Source organism: Cupressus sempervirens, chromosome 4 (genome assembly GCF_028749045.1).
Source record: "Cupressus sempervirens isolate cs-2001-9-10 chromosome 4, ASM2874904v1, whole genome shotgun sequence".
NCBI lineage: Eukaryota > Viridiplantae > Streptophyta > Pinopsida > Cupressales > Cupressaceae > Cupressus > Cupressus sempervirens.
The window spans coordinates 857,340,834-857,355,724 of record NC_143121.1 but is presented as its reverse complement, the minus strand read 5'-3'; positions in this window follow the sequence as shown (position 1 = coordinate 857,355,724).

Below are 14,891 nucleotides of genomic sequence, written 5' to 3'. Positions count from 1 at the left end.
AAAGCCGCCAAAGGTGTTGGAAAACACAGGCCTCCAAGAAATATCCACCACTGATGTAGAGTCCAAGGCATGGGTACGACCTGACTTGGTGATCAATGGGCACAAAACAAAGTATTTCAATCCACAACTTGCTGTGCCCAACCCATCAGAAGAAGCCACTGTTTTGACTCCTTTATTCTCTGCTCAAATTTTGTTTACGAAATTGTCAATGTTGGCGATTAACGAACCCTTGCATACTCAGAAACTGCAATCAATCTCCAAGGAAGTTTGAATAGAGGAGGAGCTTCCCTTAATCTACAAGCCTCCACATCTAATGACAAAGCGTCGAGGGCTCTTCATAGGTGGGAACAAGGAGTTTTCCCAACTTTTATGGCGGCCTCGCTTCCGCAAGCAGACCCACAGCTATGGTGGTACATAGCCCTTCTCTCAGAACTAGCCTTGCTAGGCCAAGATATCACTCACTCTTCTATGTAAGTCACTAAATTTGAAGGCTTCGGTAACGTATCTAATGAGCTTGATGATGAAATCCCTGCTCTAGAGTTCTCCTCTACAAAACCCATGCCTCCCCCGATCAAGCAGTGCAGGCGTAATCATATGCACATCAATTTGAAGGCGCACAGTTTGTAGGCCAGTGGGGCCAATAGGAACTTGGAAATGTAGTGCTCCACCAATAAAAACATGTTACCAGTTTCGAAGATGCTATAATTAGTAGAAGATCTTGTTGTTTTGCAAGTCAAACAAGTAATAATATCCATCTCCCCTAAACAGTATGGAATAAGAAACATAGGGGTCTTCAAAAAAAGGTGTACGGTGCTATTTGTGTTGGGCCAAAAAATGGGTGCATGGGAACTGATCGCCCACAAAAAACAAGGCATAGAGGATGGTTGAAACAAGATGTGGATCCCCATTTGTTAGGCAAAAAACCAAAGAATGGGTGCACCAAAGCATGTATAGCCCAACTTCAAAGAAGGTGTGCCCTTGGTTCGAAAAAACCATAAGCATCCAACCAATCTCCATCTCTGCTCTTATTGCGTGGGTTCACTTGAAGCTTCCAAAGACACCATTGATGGGACAAGAACAATGCATGCAAGACCACTATGCATAAAAAGGGGATTTTGGAAACACATGCTTCCTCAAAAAACAAAGACTCTTGCTCCCATAAAATAGGCCCAAGAACCCCAAAAAAGCCTCCATAAAACTCAATGTATAGGGCTTCAAACCAGAGATTGGGGCAGAAAGTATTTTCACACAAAAATTTCTTCCATCTCAAACTACGTGCCTGGTTAAAAAAATGGTCTAGATGCAAAAACATTTTGCCTCATATTTGAACAGCATCCATACTGGACGTATTTTATATGGAAATGGGGGTTTTCAAGTGCTTTGAGCTAAATGGTGATGTCTATTTATGTTCAAAGTGCCTCAAAAACCAGTAACATCCTAGATCCAATAAAAAATCCTTTGAAAGCTTAGATTTGAAACCGATGCCAAAACACTCAAGAATAGAACATGGGCATGAAGATCTGGAGCTCTGATACCATGTTGAAGTTGATGAAATATCAACCCCACAGCTCCCAAGAATCACCTGCATGCAAACACCTATCATAGAAAGAGAGAAGCAAAAGGCTATGGAGGTAGGAATTACTAGATCCATAGATGAGACATTTTTGATGAGCCAAAAAATAGATTGCTATAATAAAAAGTGAATGAATGTTTACAATGAGAGGTCATCCTTATAAAGGAGATCGAAACTCTAAAAGGCTCTAACCTAGGTTGCATCATAATAATTAATAAAAGAAATTAATTATTAGATGCCTAAAGTTTAGCTTAAGCAACTATAGTTAATTAGGAAATATCTAATTACTTTAACATCTCCCATATGGCTAGAAATGGTTTTAACATGGGGAATTTGTTTTCCTTTGTGGGCATCTCTTTTTCCTTCCAAGATTTTCTAGTGAAATAATGGAATAATGATCTTTCTCATACTAAGAAGAAGTTGGCTTACTATATTGCCAAGCCTCTCTCTTTGGTTGGTAAATTATATTTTTTTTCTAAGGTCTTGGCAAGTACCCATGTTTATTATTCCTCTTGTTGGGCTCCTTCAAAAGAATCATACATGAAGTTATACACTACAACATTTGACATCAATTTCTGATGTCCATTCCTTGTACAAAACAACGAAAAATCATCAGCCTTTTGATAAAAAAAAAATTCAATAATTTCGATGGTAGTCCCAGTTGTTGGACATCCAACACCTTGAAGAAGTTGTTAGAAAGTTTATTTTGTCATAATGCTGACACCCCTATTGTCGGAAAGGAACATGCAAAAGAAATTTCTTAGGGTAGTTATTCCATCATGTTGTCATTAGATAACCAATGATATTATCGTCGCAAACATGGAATCCTCATCAGATGGGCTGTTGGAAATTATTCGATGTCCTTTAGAATTCTGATTACTTGTGCATTTTACTTTTGAGGAAGCAAGTTGGGGGCAATAAAACTATAATCCATATGCATGGATAGTAGGTAGAGCTAAAAAAACGTAATTTCCAATACAAGTTTGTACTTTTGTTAGAGGTGGATAGGTTATTTAGGTTATTGACCATTGCAAACATTAGGATTTCAACTCATATAGGCGAGAGAATGCCACTAGCAAGCCAAAAAATCAATATAACTAAAAGACTGCTAATTAGAAAATATATGAACTCTCCTATTAGAAAACCACCAAGGAGTTCTAATCACCAATAAAATTTTGAAATTCCTCTATATATACAATCTTTAAATGTGCATATAAGAGTTTCTTAAAGAAGGTATATGCATAGGTGATGACAACACAAAGTTTCTAAAGCATTTTTGGGAGCTTGACCCAACCCCAAATGCACTAGTGATGATTTTGTAAGATTCCACTAGTACATTTGTGGTTGGGTCATCCCTTAGCAATGCTTCAAAAAATTCTACGTGCTCTTCACATGTTCATATACCATCTCTAATCAACTCTTATATATAGGTGAAGGTTGTTTATGTTGAGGAATTTCAAAAAATTTGTTGGTGGTTGAAACTCATTGGTGATTTTCTAATAGGGAATTTCTTAGCTATTTTGATTAGAAGTCTTTTGGTCTTTTATCTATTTCAATTTCCTTGCTTGTCGAGGGCATTACCCTTTCCTATAGGAGTCATAATTTTGACGTTTGCCACAAGTTATAACTTAAAAAACCTATAGACATCCCTAACAAACCTACAAAGATGTGATGTAAATTATATTTTTAAGCTCCACCTATCATCCATGCTTATGGATTGAGGTTTCAGTTGTCCCTGACTTGCTTCCTCAAAAGTACCATGTGTGTGTCTATGATAGTGAGAGAAAAATCACTTGAGAAAGACCCCTATTGATCTTTGTTATTGAACTAGGGTCTTTGAAATATATGTCAGCACTAAACCTGCAAGAATAAAAAAATTTCTACTCCATGCACTAATAAAATATTGAGTTGAACATGTGAGGCTTGTATCACAAATGATATCCTAACACTATTCCATTTTCTCATGCTTGTAACCACAAGGATTGGAGTCTTGGTTTTGTTCCCCAACACTATGAGGGTTTTTTAACACAAAATAAAACACCAATGTGGATTCCCATTACCTTTCCAAGTCACTAAAACATGAAGGAATGTACCATGGTGGATGAGTCTACCCAAGGAAAGGGAATGTTGGGTAATAGCATTAAAGAAGGTTAGCAAGTATCATTGAGGTATATTGAAGGTTGTAATGATTGAGAAGAGTAGTTTCCTCAGTTAAGGGCATATTCCATGATAGAGAAGGCCTATGTATGGTTATGAAAAGTTTTTGAGACAATAAGGCATGGTGTGGATCGTAGTATCTAAGAGGGAAACTAGAGTATTTGTGGGAATCTATAGCTTCCTCTACACCACATTGCCTCTCAATGTTTCTAGAATCATGAAGGACCACATCATATAGAAAACGAGCCATGAGAAATTGAAAATATGTCAATTTTTTAATTGAAGAGGTAGAGTATTTCAATTTTTTCTTTTCTTGCAATAATAGTAATATTGATATGCATCACAAGACACATGCACTTTATAGAAGAGATTCAATAGAGAACTCCAATATACAAAGAAATAGAGGTACGAAGATCAAATTACAAGAACAAGAACAAAGAAGGAACACCACATAGAAAAAATTCAAACAAAACTATCAATCCATTTTAATTTATTATGAAATATAATATAGGAAATGAAGGAAAAAATTCAAGTTAGAGCCATCACAAGAAGATGCAAGCAAGTCTACAAATAGTTTTTATCATGTTTTTAAGAAAACAAAAAATGTCTTTTCAAGAAATGTATGCTAGATAAAACTCTACAACAAACTGACATGTAGATACCTCAAATATGAAACATAAAATCTCCAAAATGAAATAAGGAGAGATGCAAAGAAGACAAGAGATATATAGGCCTCTTTAGGAAATTCTCTACATTAATAGTAGGAATGAGTGGTCAGCTTCATTATAAACTTAAAATAGGTTATGGCCTAACAAAAAGATGTAAAATACCAATAATGAGGAGATAAACATACCTTGAACTGATAAGGTTCCATTGAAAAGGAGTTGTCAAAACAAAGAGCAGGTAAGAAGATATACAAAATCAAGTTTGGATTAATCTTTTACTTGAGTTTAGATGGGATTTGAAGGCTAAAACCTGTTAGAAATCTCTTTTCATGGAATCCAACTGCAACCATTTTCATAACAATCACTTAATGTCTCATTCATTTTCACTTTAGCAAAATCTTACCATCCACCTCACTTGGAGAATGAACATTACTAGAACTCACACACTCTAAAAGGTTTTTCATAAAATATTCCTCTATTTTCCATTCCCAAATCACAATATTTTATGTTTACATCCAACTTATTTGTACTTGGCAAAATATCTACCACAACAACCCAAGCCTACAATTGGATGTATCTTGGACAAGAGGGAATCACACAAGACAAGCAAGCGAAATTTTTATGATTTTTATTTTCAAATGGAAAGATAAACCCCTTGAAGATGCCACATGGATGATAAAAGAGTAAATTGAGAAGAGTGGAGAAAAACTAGAAGAAATAGGACCATAAACCTTGGATCTCATAATTTAAGGCTAAGAACTCAAGGGTTTTTTTTATAAACCTTACGTCTCATCAGACCAAGACCATAATTGGAAGGTAGAATGGTTAGTTTGTGAACCTTCAGAAATGCTCTGTTGTTTAACCAATCAATCCTTGTCTTGCTTGACGTTCCTTTTTTTCCTTTTTGCCCTTTCTCATACATGTGCCCAAGTCTGTTGTGCCATAGTGCAGTATTAGAATCTACATCATCTATTTGTTCTACCTTCTCAACTGCAACAACTGTTCTTGAATATTAATTTTTCTCTGAAACAATTAAAGTAGAAGGAACGACATGACATGTACAAAGATATAAGGTGCCTACTTTCACACCTTTTGCTACTATAAGGGAACCTTTTAAGGCCCAATTTTTATCATTAAAATTAACTGTGCAACCCTCATCACCTAGTTGCCTTGGTGAAATTAAATTCCTACTTAGCCTTGGAACATGTCTTACCTCTTGTAGGAATTCAAGGTCAAATTTAAGGTTGAGTAGCACATATTTCTATCTAATTTTTTTTGTTTTATGATGTTGTATAAGATTGTACAGATTGGCAGACTCAATCAGATGACATGGTTAGATAGTGTTTCAAGTTACCTTTCTAATGCAGTTGATTTGAATTAATTTGGTGATTAATGAAGAAAGTTATAGGTTTTTTTGTATTAATAGGTCTGAAACCCTCTTGAAAATTAGGTTTTTGTACAAAAGGAGGTCTAACATGCGATTTCACTAGTGGATTTCCAAGACCACTTGGTAAATGCGAGTCAAGACCATGTACTTTAAGCTTTCAAAATCTTGGGACAAGAAGATAATATTTTCTATTGTTGGTGTAATTAAATATTCACTAATTACACTTACTTAAGCTTACTTAGGATAATGCATTGCATAGTAGTTTATGATTGAGACACTTGGGAGTTTGCACCTCAATTAAACACATGGTATAGGAGAATTCCACTCTGGGTGGTCATAGTTGTTATCTCATTCCATCTTTAGTGCACTTATCACATTATCATCCTCATCATCACACATACTTCATTGCATAATGGAGGATGATCCACCTTTGGTAGACATGTGATTCCACCTTGTGTGGGTGATAGCTTATCTTCTCCTTATCATTGTCTCTTATTGCCTCTCCTATATAAGGAGGCCTATTATGTATATTTTAAATCAATCCATTGGATTTCAATCAATTCCATCATCAATAATAACATTCTTGTATCTTCATGCAATTATCTTGCCAATCTCTTATGGAAATTATCTTGGTCTTTTATTTGATCTTGGGGGTGTTGTAGTCACCTAAAACTTTAACATGGTATTAGAGCTCTCATAGTGTGAAGACCTCTTCTCAAGAAGGGAAATCTTGTCTTGACTCATTATTGGTGCAGCATTTGGTAATTTGGACATCACAAATTGGAGGAGATTTCAGGAGTCCTATTTTGTGACCTTCTATTGTAGGTGAAAATTGGAACTTGTTGGTGCAAATCAGAGGTTGGCATCATATAGAGGAGGTCTAAAAACCCCTAAATAAAAATTTGTTACATCCAAATTGGACATCTGAGGCCAAATCTAGAGCCATTTGATTTTTGAAGGTGCGGTGGTGGTGATTCAGAAAAAATAGTTTCAGAGGTGATTTTCAAATAACAATATCTCCCTCACATGAACTCTTTTTTTTGAGCAATTTTTTTTTTGGGGCAGAATTGCATGATCTACACAATGGTGTAGGTGATTTTGGATCTCTGTCTTTGAACTTTTCTGAAAATTGCAAATCCCATTTTCTGCAACTTTCAAGGCTCTATTTCAACACATTCGGTAACATTTTCAAGTGCAATTTTTTTTGAAAGTGCACGATTTTTCCTCTACTTAACAGATCTATCATTAGATTTTAGTGATTTGGAGTGGGCATATCACTTTCAGAAATAGGTCTTTTTTGGCTATATTTGCACTTGGTGAATACTTGGATTGCAATTTACTTCATTGAATCAACAATTTGAAGGAGTTATCAATTGAATTCAGTCATCATTTGATTTCATTATGGATTTTTCAAAAGTTCCATTACTCACTCCATATAACTATCATGAATGGAAACAAACAGTGTCTAATCAGTTGATGAGTATTGGATTGCTTAGAATGATTCTTGGACAGGATCTAAAACTAGCCATAGATGTTGAAGAAAGAAGGAAATGATTTGATAGAAGGGATAAAGCACTGGGTCTCTTAGATCTACCATCTTCCATGATTTCCTATATCATATTGCATCCTGCACACATCCTCATGATGCTTGGACAACATTGGAAGGAATCTTTTCTAAACCTGATAGAATAAGAAAATTCAAATTGGAGAATGAGCTTATTGGTCCAAGTCCATGTGATTTTGACAATATTCAAGACTTTTTCTCTAAGTTTAATTCCATTAGATTAGAGCTTTCTAATTGTGGAATTACTAAAGATGATAAGCAATTGATATTATCTATTCTTTCCAAGCAAGGTCCTGAATATTCAATCTTTGTTTCCACATTCTATGCTACTATGGATGCTCTTGGTAGTGCATACAAAATGCCTTCTCTTGATGAATTTGCAGCTCAACTCACAAGAGAACAAGCAAAGTTAGCACACATGAGTCAATTGAAGCCTTCAAAGCATCAAGCATTTGTTGCAAATGAATCCTCTCCAAAGGCTCCCAAAGGAAAGGGAAACAAACAACACAAGGATCCTAAGCAACATGAAAAAGGTGATGACTCTCCTTCACAACATAATATTGAATCCAAATTTTCTTCAAGAGAGGAAACATCTAGAAGAAGGAGAGATAAATGTGCTTATTGCAAAAATTTATGACATGATGAGTATAAATGTTTCCATAAGAAGATTGATGAGCTCACTCACATTCTTCAAAAGAACAATATCCAGTTTCCCTCATCAGCGTCTTCTCCTCCTTCTCAATATGAGGTAGCTGCTACATCTACATCATCATCCAGAGGAAAAGAAAAAGTACTCATTGCTTCCACACATCCTAAGAAAGGTAAATGGCTTCTTGATTTAGGTGCATCACATCATATGGCATCGTCTATGGAAATGTTTTCTTCTATTGGGACTTGTAATTCTCCACCCATATTGATGGGTAATAATACATACATGAAGGTTTGTGGGAAAGGTTCTATTCTTATGGGAGATGGTACATTTAATGATGTTCTTTGTGTACCATCCTTGACCACTAATATCCTTTCCATTTACCAAATTAATCATGGGGTACAAGGTAAAATTGTTAAGTTCACTCCTGATTATGTCTATATTAGGGACATGGAAACTAGAGATGTCATAGCTATGGGAGTTGTTGATCATACATCACGCTTGTACTCTTTTACATATTTTGTTGATAATGATGATGATATTCATGATGTACCTAACCCTTTATCAAGGGTGAATAATCCATGTGAGGAGAACATTGGACACTTGAATCATTTTGTTCTTGAGACAAGTGTTGAACTTCCTAATCCTCCATCTCCTACTTCTTTAGACATGAAATCTACTATTTAGCAGGATGATCTCTATGCTTTAGATCTTGTAGTGTGGGATGAATTCATGGATGCTCTTTTAGTTGAGTCTCATAATTAAGATTTGGTTAATACATCTAAGGGGGTTTCTCTTTGAGATACTTCTTCACCTGCTTTGAAGATTGGATTTCCCAATTCTTCACGTTCTCTTGATTTTTCACATCTCATAGGTCAACTTGATGGTGTGATAGAATCTTTGAGCTTGGAGACACCTATTCATTCTTCAGAGATGCATACATGGAGACCTTATTCCTCCTTCCTCACTTTTTACATGGAGTGGCTTCTTCATCATTTGATGTATTTATCTCTTCCTAAGGAGAGACATGTTTCTTGTAGGCATTGGATTATCTCTTGTTTATAGGTACTCTTCATTTACATTGGAGCTTCTTCATTATGGGGGGGATATCATGTCTCCTTATTTCCTTCCTATGCGGGGATCATTATTTTTATATACATGATGTATGCAATTTTGGAGGGTCTTGAGTACTCAATCCATCCATGCATCTTGTTTTCATCTCTCTTTTTGGGGGAGGGTTTTTCCCATGAGGTTTAAGAGAGGTTACATTTCATGTATTGTATTGCATATTGTCCATGGGTACCTAAAATGGCCTAGTAGTTGGGACCTATCTTGCATTGTGAGTTTAAGTGCATTCCCCTAAGTTGCACTTAAGGGGGGGTGTTGGTGTAATTAAATATTCACTAATTGCACTTACTTAAGCTTACTTAGGATAATGCATTGCATAGTAGTTTGTGATTGAGACACTTGGGAGTTTGCACCTCGATTAAACACATGGTGTAGGATAATTCCACTCTGGGTGGTCATAGTTGTTATCTCATTCCACCTTTAGTGCACTTATCACATTATCATCCTCATCATCACACACACTTCATTGCATAATGGAGAATGATCCACCTTTAGTAGACATGTGATTCCACCTTGTGTGGGTGATAGCTTATCTTCTCTTTATCATTGTCTCTTACCACCTCTCTTATATAAGGAGGCCTATTATGTACATTTTAAATCAATCCATTGGATGTCAATCAAGCCCATTATCAATAATAGCATTCTTGCATCTTCATGCAATTGTCTTGCCAATCTCTTGTGGAACTTATATTGGTCTTTCATTTGATCCCGAGGGTGTTGTAGAGTCACCTAAAACTCTAACAATCTCTCTTTTTGGAGGAGGTTTTTCCCATGAGGTTTTACCTCTTTCTCTAGTTTCAAAGAGCTTCCATTGTATTCCATTGCATTGCATTGTATGTAGAGCATTCCATTTGTACATGGGTACCTAATATAGCCTTATAGCTAGGACCCACATTGAATCTTGCATTTAGCTTTGTGAGCTTAAGTGCATTGCCCTAAGTTGCACTTAAGGGTAGTTGTTAGTGTAAATAATCAATTATTATTACACTTTACTCAATTTTACTTAGGAATATGCATAGACATATGAGTTGTTGACAACACATGAGTTAGCAACTTATTTGAGCACATGGTGTCTACAATACTCTTTATGAGATGCACCTGTGTAAATTTATCCTCTCATCATCGCACAAACTTCTGTGCTCAATGGAGGATAATCCACCTTTGGTGGACGTGCTGAGTTGCAATCCTTATCTCTTTGTTGACTCCTAGTCATTCTAGTTGCCTTTATATACAAGAAACTTCTATGATATATTTATCGAAATATCTCATATCCATTATCATCTTGATCATTATTGAGATTCTCATTTGATCATCATTAGTCTCTCTTGTGCTAGAGCTTCAGCTTCTTGATCTTGGTGTTGAATTTTCTATTTTTCTCTAAAAAAATTAAAGTAGAAGGAACAATATGACATGTACAAAGATATAAGGTGCCTACTATCACACCTTTTTCTACTATAAGGGAACCTTTTAAATCCTTCCAATTTTTATCATTAAAAGTAATTGCACAACCCTCATCACCTAGTTGCCTTTCTAAAATAAAAAATTCCTACTTAGCCTTGGAACATGTCTTACCTCTTGTAGGAATTCAAGGTCAAATTTAAGGCCAAGTAGCACATATTTTTGACTAAATTTTGTTGTTTTATGAAGTTGTACGACCTTGTATGGATTGTCAGACTCAATTAGATGACATGGTTGAATAGTGTTTTGGGTTACCTTTCTAATGCAGTTGATCTAAATTAATTTGGTGATTAATGAAGAGAGTTATAGGTGTTTTTGTATTAATAGGTCTAAAACCCTCCTAAAAATCAGGGTTTTGTACAAAAGGAGGTCTAACATGCGATTTCACTAGTGGATTTCCAAGACCACTTGGTAAATGCGAGTTAGGACCATGTACTTTAAGCTTTCAAAATCTTGGGACAAGAAGATAATATTTTATATTTTTAACATCAAGCCCTAGGTCAAATATCTCTATGTATTTGACCCTAAAATGTAGAATTTGTGTAACTAGTCAAGCAAAAGCAACAATTAAGTGACCAAATAAAAGGTGGATTTGGAGTATTTGGAGGCTGATAGAAGTCTTTGAAGGTTTGGTCTTATTGTATGAAACCATCTCATTGGCTTTTCTTTATGAAGAGTTTGAAGAAGATTTCCATACTTTGGCCTAATTTAGGGAACTTGTCCCTAAAACAAAAATTGACATCAACTATTATTTGAACCCTAGGAATTTGTAGGATTTTTTTGGGTATTCAAAACACTTGGAAGGGTAGAGTAACCTTTGAATAAGGTGTGTGAAATTTGGAGTGAAGAATTAAATTTTGAAGGCTTGTAAGAAAAGAGGTCCATAAAGCATTCTTTTGGCTGTGCTCAAAGGAAAGGCTGAACAAGAAGACTTGGTGAAAGATCTACCACAGAGGAAAGACCTTCTATGAAACCGCATTCCGATGATGTTACACAAATTTTTCATAATAGATAAAATAGAAGTATCTGATAGTACCATATACTGTTAATTTACAATACATTGGATCAAGAATAAAGTCGTGGAAATGCCACAATTATATCAAACAAATTCATATATATGATTTACATTTCAAATATATTCCAAGGCTTCAAGCGTATGTGAATAAGGGAAGTAAAGTTGCATGAATGTATTACATTTCAACTACACCCTCCAATAAATATAATAAGAATGGTGAATATGAAGGTACATGTGTATATCATGATAATGATACAATACTAAATAGATCTTTCACATGCTACATGAAAATTTTCAACTTTAAGGTAAATGCAGTAAATAATGGACAAGAATGGTAAGTGTTGTATATGTGATTTGGAATGATCCTTCTAAGGATGTTGTGATTGTTGGAGAGTTTATTGAAGGTTTGAGTTGAAGTAGTAGAGTGTCTAGGGGATCTTGGAGTTGTTTATTGTTGGGAGAAATTGAGTAGTGCCTTGAAGTCACACTTTTGATGTGAGAAGTTGTCAAAAAAAATTTCCTTATTGAATAGGACCATTGATTGGATCCACCTCTTTCCATCCCATAAGAGTCTAAAGGAACCTAGTAGATGTTCCTGAGCCTAGACGTGTGACATGAAGTTAGAGGGTTGTTTGTGACTATTGTAAATAGGGTACTGGTAACTGTCATAAGAACATGGATTATGATGTCAAGTTGTTTGTGAATAAATTTGGGCAATTTTAAGTGTTTTGTAATTCAACATAAAGTTCAAGAGCTTCTCCTTGTGGAAGTGTATTGGAGAGTCAAGGTATTAAGTATGGATCCATTCTAGGGTCTTATATTGGGTATGGTGAGTGATGAAAGATTGTATTTGGGAAATTACAAAAACTAGATAGAAAGATGATCAACGCCAACATCAAATATTGAAGGAAAGTAATATGTGGAAAGTACTAAATCGTTAAGTGGAGTTTGACCATTAATAGGTCTCTTGAATGTGAAGAATATTTGGTACAATCATACTTTGAGAAGGTGATTAGGTATCGAGCTTCACTTTTTTTTGAGAATAGTTTACTATTCTCTACTTAACATGGCCAACTACGTTGAAGGTGGAAGCTCAAATGGCCCCACCCCACGTAATACAACTCTAAATTCCCAATTAACATCTAACATTCATTCATTCTTTCATCAATTAATAAAATATTATATTCATTCATTATCACATGAAGCAAAATTTTTTTATGAGCATCCATGAAATGATCTCATAATATCCAAAGCTAAGATCTAACATTGATTCATTCTTTCATCATTAATCAAATATAAAATTTATTCATTAACACATGACACTCATTAACACATAGCATTCATCAGCACACAATATTCACCAATATTAATTAGCACATCTCATTCATGAACATTCACTAGCACATAAAATATTTAGTCATTGTCAAACAAAGCACATACAAATAATTATTATTTTATTTTCTTCTTTTTAATCTTCTTGTAAGAAACAAGTGCTTCATCCCTTTCTTCATCATGTTCCTCTTCCATTGTTCTCATTGTAAGCCTAATGTGAGGACAAGGCCGCTCTGCAAAGGGGGATAAACTGCTATAAGAAAGAAATAGGTTAAATTAATGAGAAATTTTAATTATTGTTCCAAGTGTGAATAATTTAAGGAACATATATTTGTTTCCCTTTACCCAAGGGGACAACATGATCTTCCACATCATTTTCTCTCCCCTCGACCTCAGCTTGTTGAACACACTCTGCAACTGAAACGCAAAAGGTTACGTTAATGAAAAACTAATTATAATTAAATTTTTTTAAAGGAATCATATTTTTCCTCTTTACTTGATGGAGGAACTTCACTTTTAGGTAGTTCATGCTCCACTTGTTCATCCCACACTACATGCTCCAAAATAGTGACAAAAAAGGTTACATTAATTACTATACTAGTTTCAATTAAAGATGATTAATTGTATTTATGTTTACATAAGAAACTAATAGAAAATGATTACTTGTAGTCCTAGAATCCATATTGGGGCCTTCATCACTTGTAGACCGTGCTCTAGAAGTAGTTGTTCAAAAACTAAGAATCTGGGGGGGGGGGGGGGAGGGGGGTGAATTAGTTATATCCAATTATCCTAAAGGTCATTAAAATAATTCAGTACTAAATTAAAGTTAATAAAACTTCACACCAAAAACTTGGTAACCACATTCGATATCTCATATCAGACTTATGTCAACTTTACGTCAAAATGTTATCTCACTATTCTTTACTTTACCAAGTAGTAGAGTATTAACTTATCTTATACTAAGTTGCAACATTAACTAAATAACATGAAAATCAACTTGCAATACATAAACATTTACACATTTTGACACATATATTTTGACTTGGAAACCTTGTAAAGGGAAAAGCCACCTAGGAACCAGAAACCCAAAATTTTCACTCTTCTATAGTGAGCTCTACTAGGAGCAAACCTTGTTAAAGGTTTACATGCACATTTTTAGTGTGACCTGGTTAGAGGAAGTAAATATCATCTAGAACTTATCACTCCTTGTCATTACTAAAGAGTGACATTCTCTAAAGGTCTTACAAACATCATTAATCGATGTTACCATATAGGATTTCACAAACTTGTTAGGTCCACTTGGTTAAGAGATTTTATCTGCAACAATGGAGAGAAAGTAATAGTCAAATGATCTTCTAGGTTTAGCACTACCTTACTTTTTCATATATTTTCTTTGCTCGATTTCTACCTTCTGATCTCTTTCTAGCTAATTCACACTCTTTCTCTTTATCTTTCACTTTGCACTTCCTCTTGCTTGATCTATTCACCATTGTTCTGCTTGGTTCACCTTATCTTTTTCTTCTTCAATATTTTTACTTAATAAAAAATATCAACAAATAATCCACAAAAAAATGATCTCATTCATCTCCTTAAATAGCTAACTTATGCCTTCCATATTTTTCCTCTTAATTACAATTGTAGATCTCAGATTCATTGCATCTAATCATTTGGTTAATACTAGTTCACCTCAAAGTTTGTTCTCATTCTGAAAATAGAAAATCTTCTCCATATGATCATATTTGAATTATTCTAGTTGTTGATCTCATAAAAAACTTCATCGTTATCCTTTGTGCTTCTCGAACATTCTCAACTTTCATCATTTGTTGGCCTCAAATTAATATTTTCTTTTGTTTTTAACTTGGTGAACAATGCAACTTGATTTAGGTAATACATCACTCAGTTAACACTGAAATTGTTGAAAATCTTATTGGGAAACAAAATACTGAGAGAGGGGGGTGGGGTG